We start from the raw sequence: 13,730 nt of genomic DNA, 5'->3' as shown, positions 1-13,730 counted from the left end.
CAGAAATATAATCGAGTGAAAACAATGCCTGCTTTATCTGGCATTGATTTGATTAAGGCACCTTTCGTTCGGTTCCTGTGAAATCACATCCATCGTATCTAACAGCCACTCAGGTCTGTGTTTCGTCGAACTAAGCTGCAGTAGGCTATACATTTCAAACGAGAATAGCCCAAAATATTAATAAAACAGCGCAATAAGACAGTAACCTCGCGTTTTCTGCAATGTAGATACGGGTGGCTATCATCAGTGAATGCGCTAAGGACGCTGACAAAATAACTCACAAAATAACATTAAGTGATCGAACTGATTACGTTAAGGTCAATTATTGGCTTAGGACTCACGCGGCACGTGACGAATCGAAGCCACTCGGCACTCGAGGTACTTCCACTTTGGATGAATGCCGTGACTGACCTCGCTCTGTGATAAATTTTGCAAAATTTGGAGAAAATTGCGTTGCCGTGCAGCCCATTTGCCTCAAAAGTGCCGATAGGGCGCGAAGCGGGACGCACATACGTGGAACGCAAACGTATATTCAGACACAATTTCGGGACAAATACTTCGAAACTGGTGTGCTGTCTTCAGACTTTTTACCAAGTGAAAATCCTCAGAGCAGTACAACGGATTTCAGTGCTGTAATTACGAAACGCCGAGCAAAGTAATAAGCCACAGCGGTAATAAGCCAATTCAAGATCACTGTAATATATTAAAAGGTAGCTTTAGCTAATCCACTCATTACTAAATTCTTAGCAAAGCGTAAATAATTATACTTTGCGTGCACTTCAACAAACTTAAAACGCCTGTAGCCTTAAAAAGACAACCGTTCAACGCGCTCACTTCTGCAAGGAAATTTTTTATTCAAGCAACTAGTTTTCTTACAATTGTTAGAAATCGCAAAGTTAAGAAAAATACTGCATGTAACACAGATGTAGAAAATCGCATCGCTATTCCTTAGACAGAGCCATCTGAGACATCCAAACCAGAGAAAGCAGATGTATTACGCACTGCTTTAAAGTATACCAGTAACTTATAGGCAAAAAGTTTTGGAAAATATCCATTAACAGCGTAACAGTGTCACGCCATTTCAGACTCATATATCAGATTTCTGTTGGCGTAGTATGGGCCAACAGGGCCCGTCTACATAAAAAGCAACATCTGATCTAGGTGTAAACCTAGTGCTTCACACTCACTTAAATTTTGATAATGGGTACCTTTTGGTTAAAGCCAGCTATGAAGACGTAAATGGATCGAGCAAGAGAAAAAACATGCAGGGATAGTTGGCATTTCATTCCTTATGAGGAAAATTAGCGTAACGAAAAGACAACGCACGCAGGAAGACAAAGACAACGATCCATCAGTCAGTGAAAATCGGCTTTTTGTCCCAGACGCAACACATATGATTCAAGTCAGTTCAGCCGTTTTCTAACGAGAGATATTGTAACCGTCTTGTGCACTTAGGGAAGAAAGTAGCAGTCGACGCCAATCTAACACATGCTCCTAAATATTACCGTAACTTTACTTTGTACGCATGGTCACTAGATATGCGCTGACAAAAAAAAAAAGAAAGAGAATTATCTTCTCCAGAATGTAAAAAAATGGACCTTCCTGTTTAAACAGATGGAACGATGCGCAATGTAGTGTGCCGCAATACTTTGTTAGGTTGTGACCGAGCATACAAGAGTGCAACAAAATGTAATAATGTTGGAATGGGACGAAGTGTGGCGTCAGAGTGTGACAACAGTGTAACACAACGTGGCACTTGGCAACAACTTGACGGTAGCGCTGATGCTGACGTTGGTTATTAATTATCTTCCCTGGGTTTGTCTTTTTTTCCGTCGTGGTGACATTCAGAGTCTTTTAACTTACTCTGCCCGAAGCGTTCATATCGAAGTTGAAATCCCATTGAATTTGGCAACATTGCTAGACTTAACAAAGGGGAAATGAGACATCCGCCCAATCGTTACGTTTGGGTGGATGTCTCATTTTCCCCTTACTTCTCTCCACCTTGCGGGTTTCCGCAGAACTATTGCGTCATTGCTAGACTACGCTAGAATACAAAAGAAATAAAATGATCGTATCGGTGATTCTTCTGAGCTACTAAAGGTCATTTTGCCTACAGATACCGTTATAGGATTCTCATAGTGGGAAATTGATTTCGAAAAAGTCCAACGTCGCACAGGCAAGGGCTACATTTGGGCTCTTTGAACACGCGGGCAAGGGCTGGTTTTGAATTTTTGCTTGAGACCCCAAAGTATCACAAGGTCCAGTTCCTAGACGTGTAGCTTGTGCTTGGCGGACCACATGTATGCTGGAAATACATGCCCCAATCTGTAAAAAACCCTTCCAAACTTTCGTTCGTGCCATTCCAAACGTGACAAAATATAGCATCGCCTCTTCCCGTGTCCGCCCACTGTGCGATTACCAAGACTTGCCAACATCTAACAAAACACAGCGTAGATGGTCTGGTGAAAAATACTTCGTGAAGTTGGCTATCATGAAGCTGATATTACAAGAGCCAGATTGAAGTGCCTCAGGACCATCGAGGTAGGAGCGGGGTGTACACCAAAGACTAGGACATAGAACAGAAATAAGTATGTGGCAATACAATATATTCATTAGCTTTCGCATCGCCGAAAAAACGTTGGCTCCCCCTATAATGTTTGTGTTGCTTTAACTGCTAAGAACAAGCTATTGCGCTATTTGTCCAGCTCTTTTAGGGCGCATGCGCAGGCAGGCGATCCCAGAACCCGCTCCGTGTACCACAAGACACGGCACAACCTTCGTTCCCTGGGCCTGTAGTGTTGTGTACCACATTCTCTTTTCGGGATGATGAAATTACACTGGGCAGACAGGCCGCTGCCGAAACATTAGTCTTACAGACCAGTACAGCTCCCTCAAAGGGTCATCGTATTCGTATCTTGCCATGCATTGGCGGCAATGCGGATGCGAACCCATTCTTCAAAGCACGTAAGTTCTTTTGCGTCACCGAGACAGGACAACTAGGGAGGTCGTAGATGCTTTCTACATTAAAAAAAGGAAAAACGGGTTCCACGTGCGTCAGCCAGCCCTCGATGAGCATTCACACAAGTGAAATAGCATATCTCAATCAGTCGTTTTTCGCGGCAAATCTAACACTGTCAGCGCCCACATGACAAAGGCATGAGTCAGAGTTTGTTTCTAGAAGTCTTACGCTTGCGCAACTTCTGTTTATTTTTTTGTGAGCATAGCCATACCACAATTAACATTACAACTTTCTCAAACGTTTCGGGGTGTTGGAGCACGGTTTCGCAATGACATACTTTGCTTGTGATATCTGTGTCGATTGCTAAATAGGCGCATTTTTCCGAGAATAAACTAGCTTGAAGTAGAGGTCGTCCTGTCTGGTTTTATTTACTGTGTCCTTGTGCCATCGTTTCTCGCGCTGTAAGTATAAATTCTTACAAACTTGCCCAAATTTCAGTTCTTGTAAACAGTTCTTCGCTGACGATCCGTTTTAGCAGCATTTTTAGCCTTAAATTGTGAGCAGCCGCGATTTTCCACCAGCCTCCCCAAGCTAAGCGAGGGGAAGCGGACCAATCGCAGACGCCGGCATTTCCCAGCTCATCCAGCTTTCTACTTTAAGAGGAAACTTTAGCTCGGGCCCAACTCCGACGCGGCCTATTCAAATACATGTAAAAACGCAAAAACGTTTTTCTGAGGTAACTCCTGGACCGATCTTATTGAAATTTGTTGCATATGAAAGAGAAAGTTAAATTCTAGTGACTGTTGGTCGCAGAATTGCTGTTTATGTCCTGCATTTTGTTTAAAAAATTTTCAAAAATTCGGAAGTTTGAAAAAGATAGAAGCACGAAGTTTGCAAATTCATAGCTCTGCATCAAGGACAGATATCGCGGTTCTGTAAACGGCATCCATTAGATCATTCAAAGCGAACAAATTCCATATGTCATTTGACATCTTACGTGAACTTGTTATGTTGTTTACAAGGGTTCTGCAAAAGCTATATTTTCATAGTACTAAATTTCTTTAGCTTCATGTGTAACGTATCAATTTTGTCCGCTTTAGATGTACCACTTGATGCAATTCACAGAATTGTATTATCAATGTCCGTCGCTGAGTTACAGAGGTGTAAACTTGATAGTTTCGTTTTCTGAAAATTTTTGATTTTCACCAATTTTTAATAAAACATTGACGACCTAAATCGCAAATCCGAAACCAACAGTCACTATATTTGCAGTTTTTCTTTTACATACAACCAACGTCGTGAAATTTCGTGCAATGGTTGCCGAGAAAAACGAATTCTCCTTTTAGATGTATTGAGATAGGAGCACCCGAGCTAAAGCTTCCTCTTAACTGCGCTAGCTCGGCTCCACCACAACCCTCTCCAATTCTGCGTGCTCCTAACCTTTTGTCGCCCAATTAGATAAGCAAATTCTGTCAAGGTAGGCAGCGATATTCGATTTGAAAGCCACCAAAATTGGCCTCATATAGACGAGAAGAGCGTTCGACTAAGCTCTTCAAACCACGCTGTGTGTTACCGCCCGATGCCCGCCTCTGGGGCCACGTAACTCTGACGTCAGGAGATTGGAATAGTTATACATAATAGGGCTTTATGGTCACTCCAACGCAATGACCGCAGGCTCTACACGTAGGACCTCAGACGCAAGCATACAACGAGAGGACGGACTTTGACCTCACCACTCTCCTTGTCACGTGGTAGTTATTGCTTTGAGATGACTGGTGCGTGCAGCACGTGGCATGGAAAGCAATCCGCTTATAAAAAGGAGAGAGAGAAAGAGGTTTAATAAAAGGGAGAGCAGCTGCGTGAGCACCAGTTTCTCCCGTGGTGCCCGGAGCGAGGACTGTGCTCTAATGGGAAGCAATGGCAATTTCTCACTTCTTTCAGTCTGTAAAATGTCAAACCATTTAATTCACGCGTGTTGCCTCAATGCAAGCAGTGCTATCCCCTACATGGCACTAACATAGCGTCAACATAACGTAAGACAGCATCTACATAACGCCACTAATGTCGGCATTAATGTAGCATCGCATGACATAAATTAATGCAGCATTCTCGCAAGCATCTAAATTAAAGAAGCTGTGGGTGCAACGATTCTCAAAGTGTGCAAGGCCTGTATATTATGGCGGCGAAGTGGCGCGCTTATATATATATATATATATATATATATATACATGCAAGGTGTCCCATGTAACTTAAGGCACACATAAAACATATACAAAAGCCACGTAGCTGCACAGAACCAAGGTAGCGTTATTTGCCGCCGCTTGGAGATACTCGGGTTATTTTTTTCATGCTGCCTAATCACGCCCTCCGCAGACTACAAACGAATACTTATGTCCATGCAATTATCATGCACCGAATGCACCCCACCGAATTCTCATACCTATGCCGACATTGTGAGGTACCAGACACCCTACAACACATGGTGCTCGTGTGCCCACACCGCGAGAGCAACAGTCAAGATGATGCCCCAGAACCGCTACAAGAGATCGAAGAAACGTTAAAGGCACAGAGCCTGGAAGATCAGCGAAGTCTGGTGGACCGGGCCCGGGCTGCGGCATTAGCCAACGGCTTTCTGGACTAAGAGAGCCGCCCACCTAGGGCGAAGAAAGAACACTTTCTCGCTGTTTCACACAATAAACGTTCATTCCTCCTCCTGCCTAAGCGCATAAATAGTCTTAGTTAATTAATTAACTTCTCAAATATTACAATTATATGAAAGGTGTCAACGAGGAAATTGTTATTGTAATAAAAAACTCACGGTACACTTCTTTGTTGTCCATACGTGTTACATAAAAGTGTTTTACGAGCCTGAAACCAGCCCGCGAATGCACGAAAAATTGCCGCATGACTGGCAGCTCGAGGCATTGAGCGTGTATTCGTGGGCTTCTTCCACGCTCGCAAAAACACTTTTGTGTAGCGCGTATGGAGCAGCAGCAAGGAGTATCATGAGTTTTTCATGTTGTCCTACAATTTTCTCATTGACACTTTTCATCTAATTATAACATCTGAGCAGTTGATTAATTACGATTAGACTACTTACGTAGTTGATTAGACTACTTACGTAATTAGGCAAAATTAAAAATATAATCTGAGTAGCTCCAAGCGACGGCAAACAACATTACCTTGGTTCTGTCTAGCTATGTGGCATTTACATATTTTGAATGTTTGGCTCAAGTTACGTGGGACACCCTGTATATATACAGGGTGTCGTTTTTTTTAGCTGCACGAAATATTTAAAAATTGCTTGTGGCAGAGAGGTGAAGGTTTATTTTTGCTTCTATTACAGAAACGGGAGCAGGAGCAAAAGGCTACAATGGCCTGACAAATGGCTCCCGCTCCTGTGGGAAATCAGGACAATTGTAATTCCTGATATACATCACCCGATATGCCGGCTAGTACAGCCATGAGAAATCAAACTACTTAATTAAATATTTAGCATAATTACAACAATTACCTTCGTAATTATTAACATTACGACTACTATTTCAATCTACGAATTATTCGTAGTTCGCAAGGCGCATTCCCTTGTAACAAATTATCCGGACTGCACCAGTTTCGAAATATTAGTTTTCAAAGTGTCCGACAAATGCATTGGCGTTCCATTTACTTTTACGCTCCAATGAAGAAAACAGCGTTTTCTTAAACAAGGTAACTGGTCTTTGATCTATCAAAGTAAAGTAGTTTTTGATGTACCAGTTGCAGATTACCATACGTCTGGGAAAAATTTCTTTTTTTTCTAAGCGATACTTTCTTGGCCACTTCCGGAGCTAAGGACCTATCTTACTACTATCGACAGTACGAGCACACTGTGACGTGGAAACGCCGCGTTCTTACAGCGCTTAAAAATTGTCCCAAAATTTATATTGCACAACGGTGCAGTATAATATATATATATATATATATATATATATATATATATATATATATATATATATATATATATATAATGACGTCACAGTTAGGATCGACCTTTATTCAGCCTGAGAGACGCGGCGAAGGACCCTCGATCGGCACGCTCCACTATGATGACGCACCTGCACGCACGATGCAGAAGAAGGACACACACATGATGATGATAATATACAGATGATGAAGAAGTGCACAATCAATGCCCACACGAATTTCCCCGCGCGAGAGCGGCCATCCTGGCCGCAGCCTAAAGGTACGGGGAACGCCGCGTGAACGGCTTCATACGAGTACCGTGGACCCCTTCGGTAGAGCGGCAACGGCGGTCAGTTGAGGGAACAACAGGGGTCAAACGATAATTAACGGGGAGAAGTCATTTCCAGGACCGTGCATAGGCCAATAAAACGAGACTGAAGCTTTTCACACAACCCAGGAGTGTGAACTGGTGTTCATAGCAGCACTTCATCGCCGGGCTGGTAGAAAACTACGCGATGAGATGCGTCATAATGATCCTTGCGGTCCTGTTGCCTGGCTTCGGTGCTGAAGCAAGCACGCTGGCGACAATGGTCATGGCGGGAAACATTCTTCGCAGGAAGGTGGAGATCGACTGACAGGGGCAGAAAAGAAAGAAACGTCGAGAAAGGAACTGGGCGAACGGACATAAACAAGGTAGAATGGCGAGTAATCGGTTGTACTTCGAACGGCGGTGTGATACGCGAAGGTGACGAATGGCAAAACTGCGTCCCAATTTCTGTGACCTGGTCGAAAATAGGCGGCTATCATGTCAGAGAGCGTGCGATTGAAACCGCTCCGTCAGGTCGTTGGTCTGAGGATGGTAACCTGAAGTAGCCTTGTTAGTTGTGCCAGAGGCTCTGAGCACTTCGCCTTCCAGTTCTTAAAGAAATGTATTTCCGCGGTCGCTCAGAAGGACACGATGGGCGCCGTGACGCAGGATTATGGCTTGAAGAATGAAGGCGGCAACTTCAGAAGCAGATGCAGAAATGATACAAGCTGTTTCAGCATAGCGCGTGAGGCGGTCGACGGCTGTAACTATCGATCGAATACCGGCTGGTGTCATGCGAAGTGGCCCATAGAGGTCAACGCCAACAACCTCGAATGGTTCCGCGGGGCACGAGACCAGTAGTAGTTGCCCGGCAGGAGCCGATGTTGGCCGCTTTCGATGCTGACAAATGGCGCAGGAAGCGAGATATCTCGCCACACTGGTAGACAGGCCAGGCCAGTAGAAGCGACTTCTTATGCGGGCTCTGGTTTTCTTGATGCCATGGTGGCCAGCAGTCAAATCATCATGAGGGGCCTGAAGGAAACGAGCACGAAGGCAGTGAGGCAGTACGGGCACCCAGCGTTGTCCGTCAGGATGATGGATATATATATATATATATATATATATATATATATATATATATATATATATATATATATATATATATATATATATATATATATATATGCAAATGCCCTACGGCATTTGCATCGTGTATGCAAACGTCGCGCACGAGTCCCACGTGTCACTGCGTGCCACTCTCCTCCTGGCGACCTCCTTGCGCTGTTCTCATCTCCACGTTCTAGCACTGACAAGTCGCCATCGAAAGTCACTCCGTTTGCGCGGTTCTGCAAGAAACATCCGAAGCAGTGCACACGTCACGCTGAAACTCGCAAAACGCGCACTGATCTCCCAAATAAGGAGTTCCCGTATTGCGTATGCGCGTTTATTGCGCCGCTCTGCTTGGCGCACACGGAAATTCTGCACGATTTGTGAGGTGACAACATGTGAGGCGCCAACACGACCTAGCCTTGCTCAAGCTGTGTTCTGTCACAGCTGAAATCAAAAAGAAAAATAGACGTTGCTAATATAGTATCAAAGTAGTGAGCTAAAAGACGTACGCTAGGTATAGTACTCTTGAAGGTATTTGCACTTTTGTTTTCTTTGTGCCCAACGTTTTAAGATATCTTGTCAAATACCTTCACGCTACCTTGAGTCTCATTCAAGGTTTGTGAGATCGAGAATGCGGGCATTGAGGCGGTCGGCTTGAGCTCTAAAGAGTATTAAAGTATTATTTGCATGATTTAATTGTGACAGTGTTCGTATCGTCTCTCGTTGAAGTGAACTGTTTCTTAACATGGATTCAAACATGTTTTAAACTGCCAATGATTGATATACTCCGGCATTAGTGAAAGGCATGACGACCGGTGTGGCCGTGCTATAAGAAAGCATAATTTCGTTTAACAAGTCAATGTTCGTGCGATTCATGTTTTCTGAATTGTTAAATGACTTCTGTGATATCAGCTACGTGTTTTCGTGGTTTCCTGTCCAACTTCTTTGGTAGTTAACCAGTCGAAACGAAACCAATCGAATCTAAACCGAAACGACGCCTTTACACGTGATCCACAGTTCAGCGAGTTGGCGTACCCACGTTTACGTTTTAGATTTCCGAAGCATAGAATGATGCGCGAGTGTCTAATAATATACCAACTGCAATTTGAAGCAATAATTATGATGTACCTAATAACAGTCGACTTACGTACAGTAATTTCATAGAATACATCCGAAGTACCAAGATTTCACCTCCAGGTTTCGCCACTTACTGGTTTTATGAGACTTCTTTTGCGAAGTTAAAATTACAATTGCTAATTAAATCGCGAACAGCACGCTGTATTCTATCACTATAAATCATGGTCATTTCATTTTTATCAACGACCCACAACACATGCTGGCCAGTTGTCCTTTAAAGGGACACTAAAGCGAAACAACAAATCAGTTTAGACTAATAAAGCTTTGTTTGAGAACACTGCAGGCACTCATTTCAAAATAATATTTCGATTATTAGATGAGGAAATGGAGGTCGAAGTATCAGTATTTGAATTTCGCGCCGAAACCCCGACGCCGGTACGTCAGTGTGACGTCAGGGATTCCAAAGTATGTTTTCGCATTTGGGCCACGTTGCCATGTTTGCCATGTTTAATATTTGGTTCCTTTAGAACACAATGTAGTCAATCTGTACCGCTATATATTTAAGTGGGCCGTAGATGATGTCATCAGAATCCATGACGTCACAGCCACCAGGTGCGGGAACTTCAAGGAGGCGTCGCCACCCGTCTTTCGTTCTTGCGCTTTTTCTGGCTTACGAAGCGTCTTATGGTAGCAAGAGTGGTGTTTTTGGTGTCCTAGAGAGGTATCTTACTGATGCAGAAGAAATCACTTTTCTCTTTAGTGTCCCCTTAACCAGGGTGCTCGTAGGAATATATGCTTCCACGTGCGCTACACACGCAAACATTAGCTAAACAGCAACAGATGATGATGTGTGGTGTTTTGTGGCGCAAGGGCCAGGTTTGGCCAAAGAGCGCCATGACAAGTGGTAATGTTGATGTATTATGGATGGCGTGCACAATGAATTCCTTATGGTAGGTGTCACATGGCTGTAAAAGGGCCTAAAATCTGTAGCTGTAAGTGGAGTAGAATATATAGTTGCTAAAATAATGAGGGTGACTAGGCAGCGATGTGGGTTATGGCAATGGGCTGTCGTAAAAACACTGTGCAATAAAACAACACTGACACCAGAGTTTTAAGAGAGCCCTTGAAAGCAGGGCTGTTAGTCACGTGCTAAAAATTGCCTGGCCAAATGATTTTCAGGATGTCGGTTTCTTCTAAAAAATCTAAGACTGTTTGCAGTTTGAAAAATGGTTCGTCACTAAGAAAAAATGCAGGATGGAGAGGTATATTTTCGCGATATGCAGAAGGGAAATACTTTTTCCTCTCCGTTTCTATTGCAGGGCACTGGATAAGAGCATGGATGACTGTGAGGCCATCGCCGCACCTACTACAAGTAGGAGGATCCCCGCCAGTCAATAGGTAGGAGTGAGTACTGTAAGTGTGTCCTATTCTTAATCGGCAAAGAAGTACTTCTTTGTACCGTGCTGTTTTGTCACTTATCCAATTCCGCAATGTTGGTTTTATAATGTGTAACTTATTCAATGTTTGTGTATCCCACTCTGATTGCCAATGTTTCCTCAATTTACGGCGTAAAAAGGGCTTTAGGTCTGTGGCAGGAATGGGGATATTTCCATCTGTGTCGCTAAAACTCACTGACGTAGCGTTTTCGTCAGCAGCTACGTTGCCTTTTATACCTTTATGGCCAGGTACCCAGCATATAATAATCGCTTGGTTGCAGATATATGCGGAGCACAACAAACTATACAGCGCATTCAAAATGGGATTCTTATGTTTTCGTAGGCTAATCAGGGCTCTCACGACACTTAGTGAGTCTGTAAAGACAACAGCCTTAGCGACATTTCTGCGCCTTATGTGTTCAACAGCCGAAAGTATACCGTATGCTTCTGCCGTAAAGATACTGGTGTGTGGGTTTAGTGGCCCTGATGTTGAAAATGAGGGTCCGAGAGCTGCGTAAGCAACACCAGCAGGAGACTTCGAAGCATCTGTGTAATATTCGTCACAGGAATACTTCTCTTTAAGTTCAAGAAAATGTGATTGTATGTGAGCCTCAGGTGCTTGTTTTGATATTTCTAAGAAGGAGATGTCACATTGGATAGTTTGCCACTCCCAAGGCGGTGGAAGCCGAGAGGGGGCCATTAAGACATTCTCTAAAAGAGAGACTCCTGTTTTTTCTGAGAGTGCTTCCAACCGGAGGGACAGAGGAGGCCGGACACCTGGGCGGTTACGGAATAGCCTGGCCGTGGAGGAGTCGTGAATAATTGAATGACATGGATGATCCACAGCTGATTTTACCTTCAAGGCATACGAAAGACACAAATATGTCCTTTGGTAGTACAGCGACCATTCATTAGATTCGACGTAAAGGCTTTGCACAGGACTAGTTCTAAAGGCGCCTGTTGCAAGGCGGATGCCTAAGTGGTGGACAGGATCTAGCATTCTTAGAGTACTAGGTCCAGCAGAATTATAGACTATGGCCCCATAGTCAAGGCGTGTTAATATTAGGCTTTTGTACAACTTTATTAGGCATCTCCTGTCGCTTCCCCAAGCTGTGCGTGACAACAGCTTCAGAAGATTCATAGTCTTGAGGCACTTTGCCTTAAGATACTTCAGGTGTGGCACAAAGGTTAGCTTACTGTCTAGAAGGATCCCTAAGAATTTGTGTTCACAGCTCACAGATAACCGTTCTCCATTGAGATTGATTACTGGTTCCGCCAGTATACCTCTTTTATTAGAGAACAGGACGCACGTACTTTTTCTCGGATTTAGCCTAAAACCATTTTCGTCCGCCCACTTAGACAATTTATTTATGCAAAGCTGTACATGTCGCTCACAGATACTTAGATTACATGACTTAAAACCTATCTGGATGTCATCTACATATACAGAATAAAACATACTACGTGGTATGGCAGTCTGGATCGAGTTCATTTTGACTATAAAAAGAGTGCAGCTGAGCACACCTCCTTGTGGAACACCAGCCTCCTGCGTAAATGGACGGGACAGAACGTTACCAATTCTTACACGGAACGTGCGATTAGAGAGGTAACTCTGAATGGTGTATAGCAAGTTGCCTCGAACTCCCATTTCAGGCAGATCGCGGAGGATTCCAAAGCGCCAGGTTGTGTCGTATCCCTTCTCCATATCTAAAAATACAGACAGGAAAAACTGCTTGTGGACAAAGGCATCGCGGATATTTGTCTCGATGCGGACAAGGTGATCTGTTGTGGATCTACCATCTCTAAAACCGCACTGTAAGGGATCGAGTATCTTGCTGCTTTCAAGAAAATGGATGAGGCGACGGTTAATCATTTTCTCAAATAATTTGCATATACAGCTTGTCAGAGCTATGGGCCTATAATTGTTGGGTGAGGAAGGGTCCTTGCCCTCTTTGAGAATAGGGATTACGATTGCTTCTTTCCAAACTGAAGGAATGTAGCCTGCAGAGAACATGGAATTAAAGAGTGACAGTAGTGTTTTTTGTGTTTCGGGGTGTAGGTGTCTGATCATCTCATACATTATCCTGTCACTTCCTGGAGCGGACTTGTTGCAACAGTTCAGTGAGGCCTGGAACTCAGCCATTCCAAATGGACGGTTGTATGCTTCGTTGGATGTGCTTTTCCGATCCAAATTCATCTGCTCTGCTAGTCGCTGGTATTTTAGGAATGTATCTGTGTAATGTGATGTACTGGAAATGTGCTCGAAATGTGCTCCTAGACAATCTGCCTGATCCTCCAGGGTGCCTCCTTGTGTATTTAATAAAGGTAAGGGATGAGTTTCGCGGCCTTTTATTTTGTTAACCCTGTTCCAGGCTTTTCGTTCGTCTGTATATGAATTGATGCTGCTTATGTAGTTTTTCCAACTTTCGCGTTTAGCGCGGCGGCGCGTTCTTCTCCCTTGCGACTTGATCGCCTTGAAATTAATGAGGTTCTCTGCGGTTGGTGAGTTACGGAGGAGATTCCAAGCCTTGTTTTGCTTTTTCCTGGCTTCTCTACACTCCTCATTCCACCATGGAATACGTCGTCTTGAGGGCGACCCTTTTGTTTGGGGGATACATACTGATGCAGCATCAATAATGAACGCTGTTATGTATGCTACTGCGTCGTCTAGGCTAAGTTCACAGATATCATTCCAGGGCAGCTGCGTTAGTTCGCGAAACTTCGTCCAGTCGGCTGAATCAACTTTCCATCGAGGAACATGTGCAGGATACTCACTTTGTTTTTTAAGGTTTAGGACGATGGGGAAGTGATCACTGCCATAAGGGTTATTAATGACATCCCACTGGAGATATGGCACAATTGTACTAGACGCTATACTTAGGTCTATCGAAGAAAATGT

This window comes from Dermacentor andersoni, chromosome 7, assembly GCF_023375885.2.
Source record: "Dermacentor andersoni chromosome 7, qqDerAnde1_hic_scaffold, whole genome shotgun sequence".
Classification (NCBI taxonomy): Eukaryota; Metazoa; Arthropoda; class Arachnida; order Ixodida; family Ixodidae; genus Dermacentor; species Dermacentor andersoni.
Note: the sequence above shows the minus strand (reverse complement) of the source record.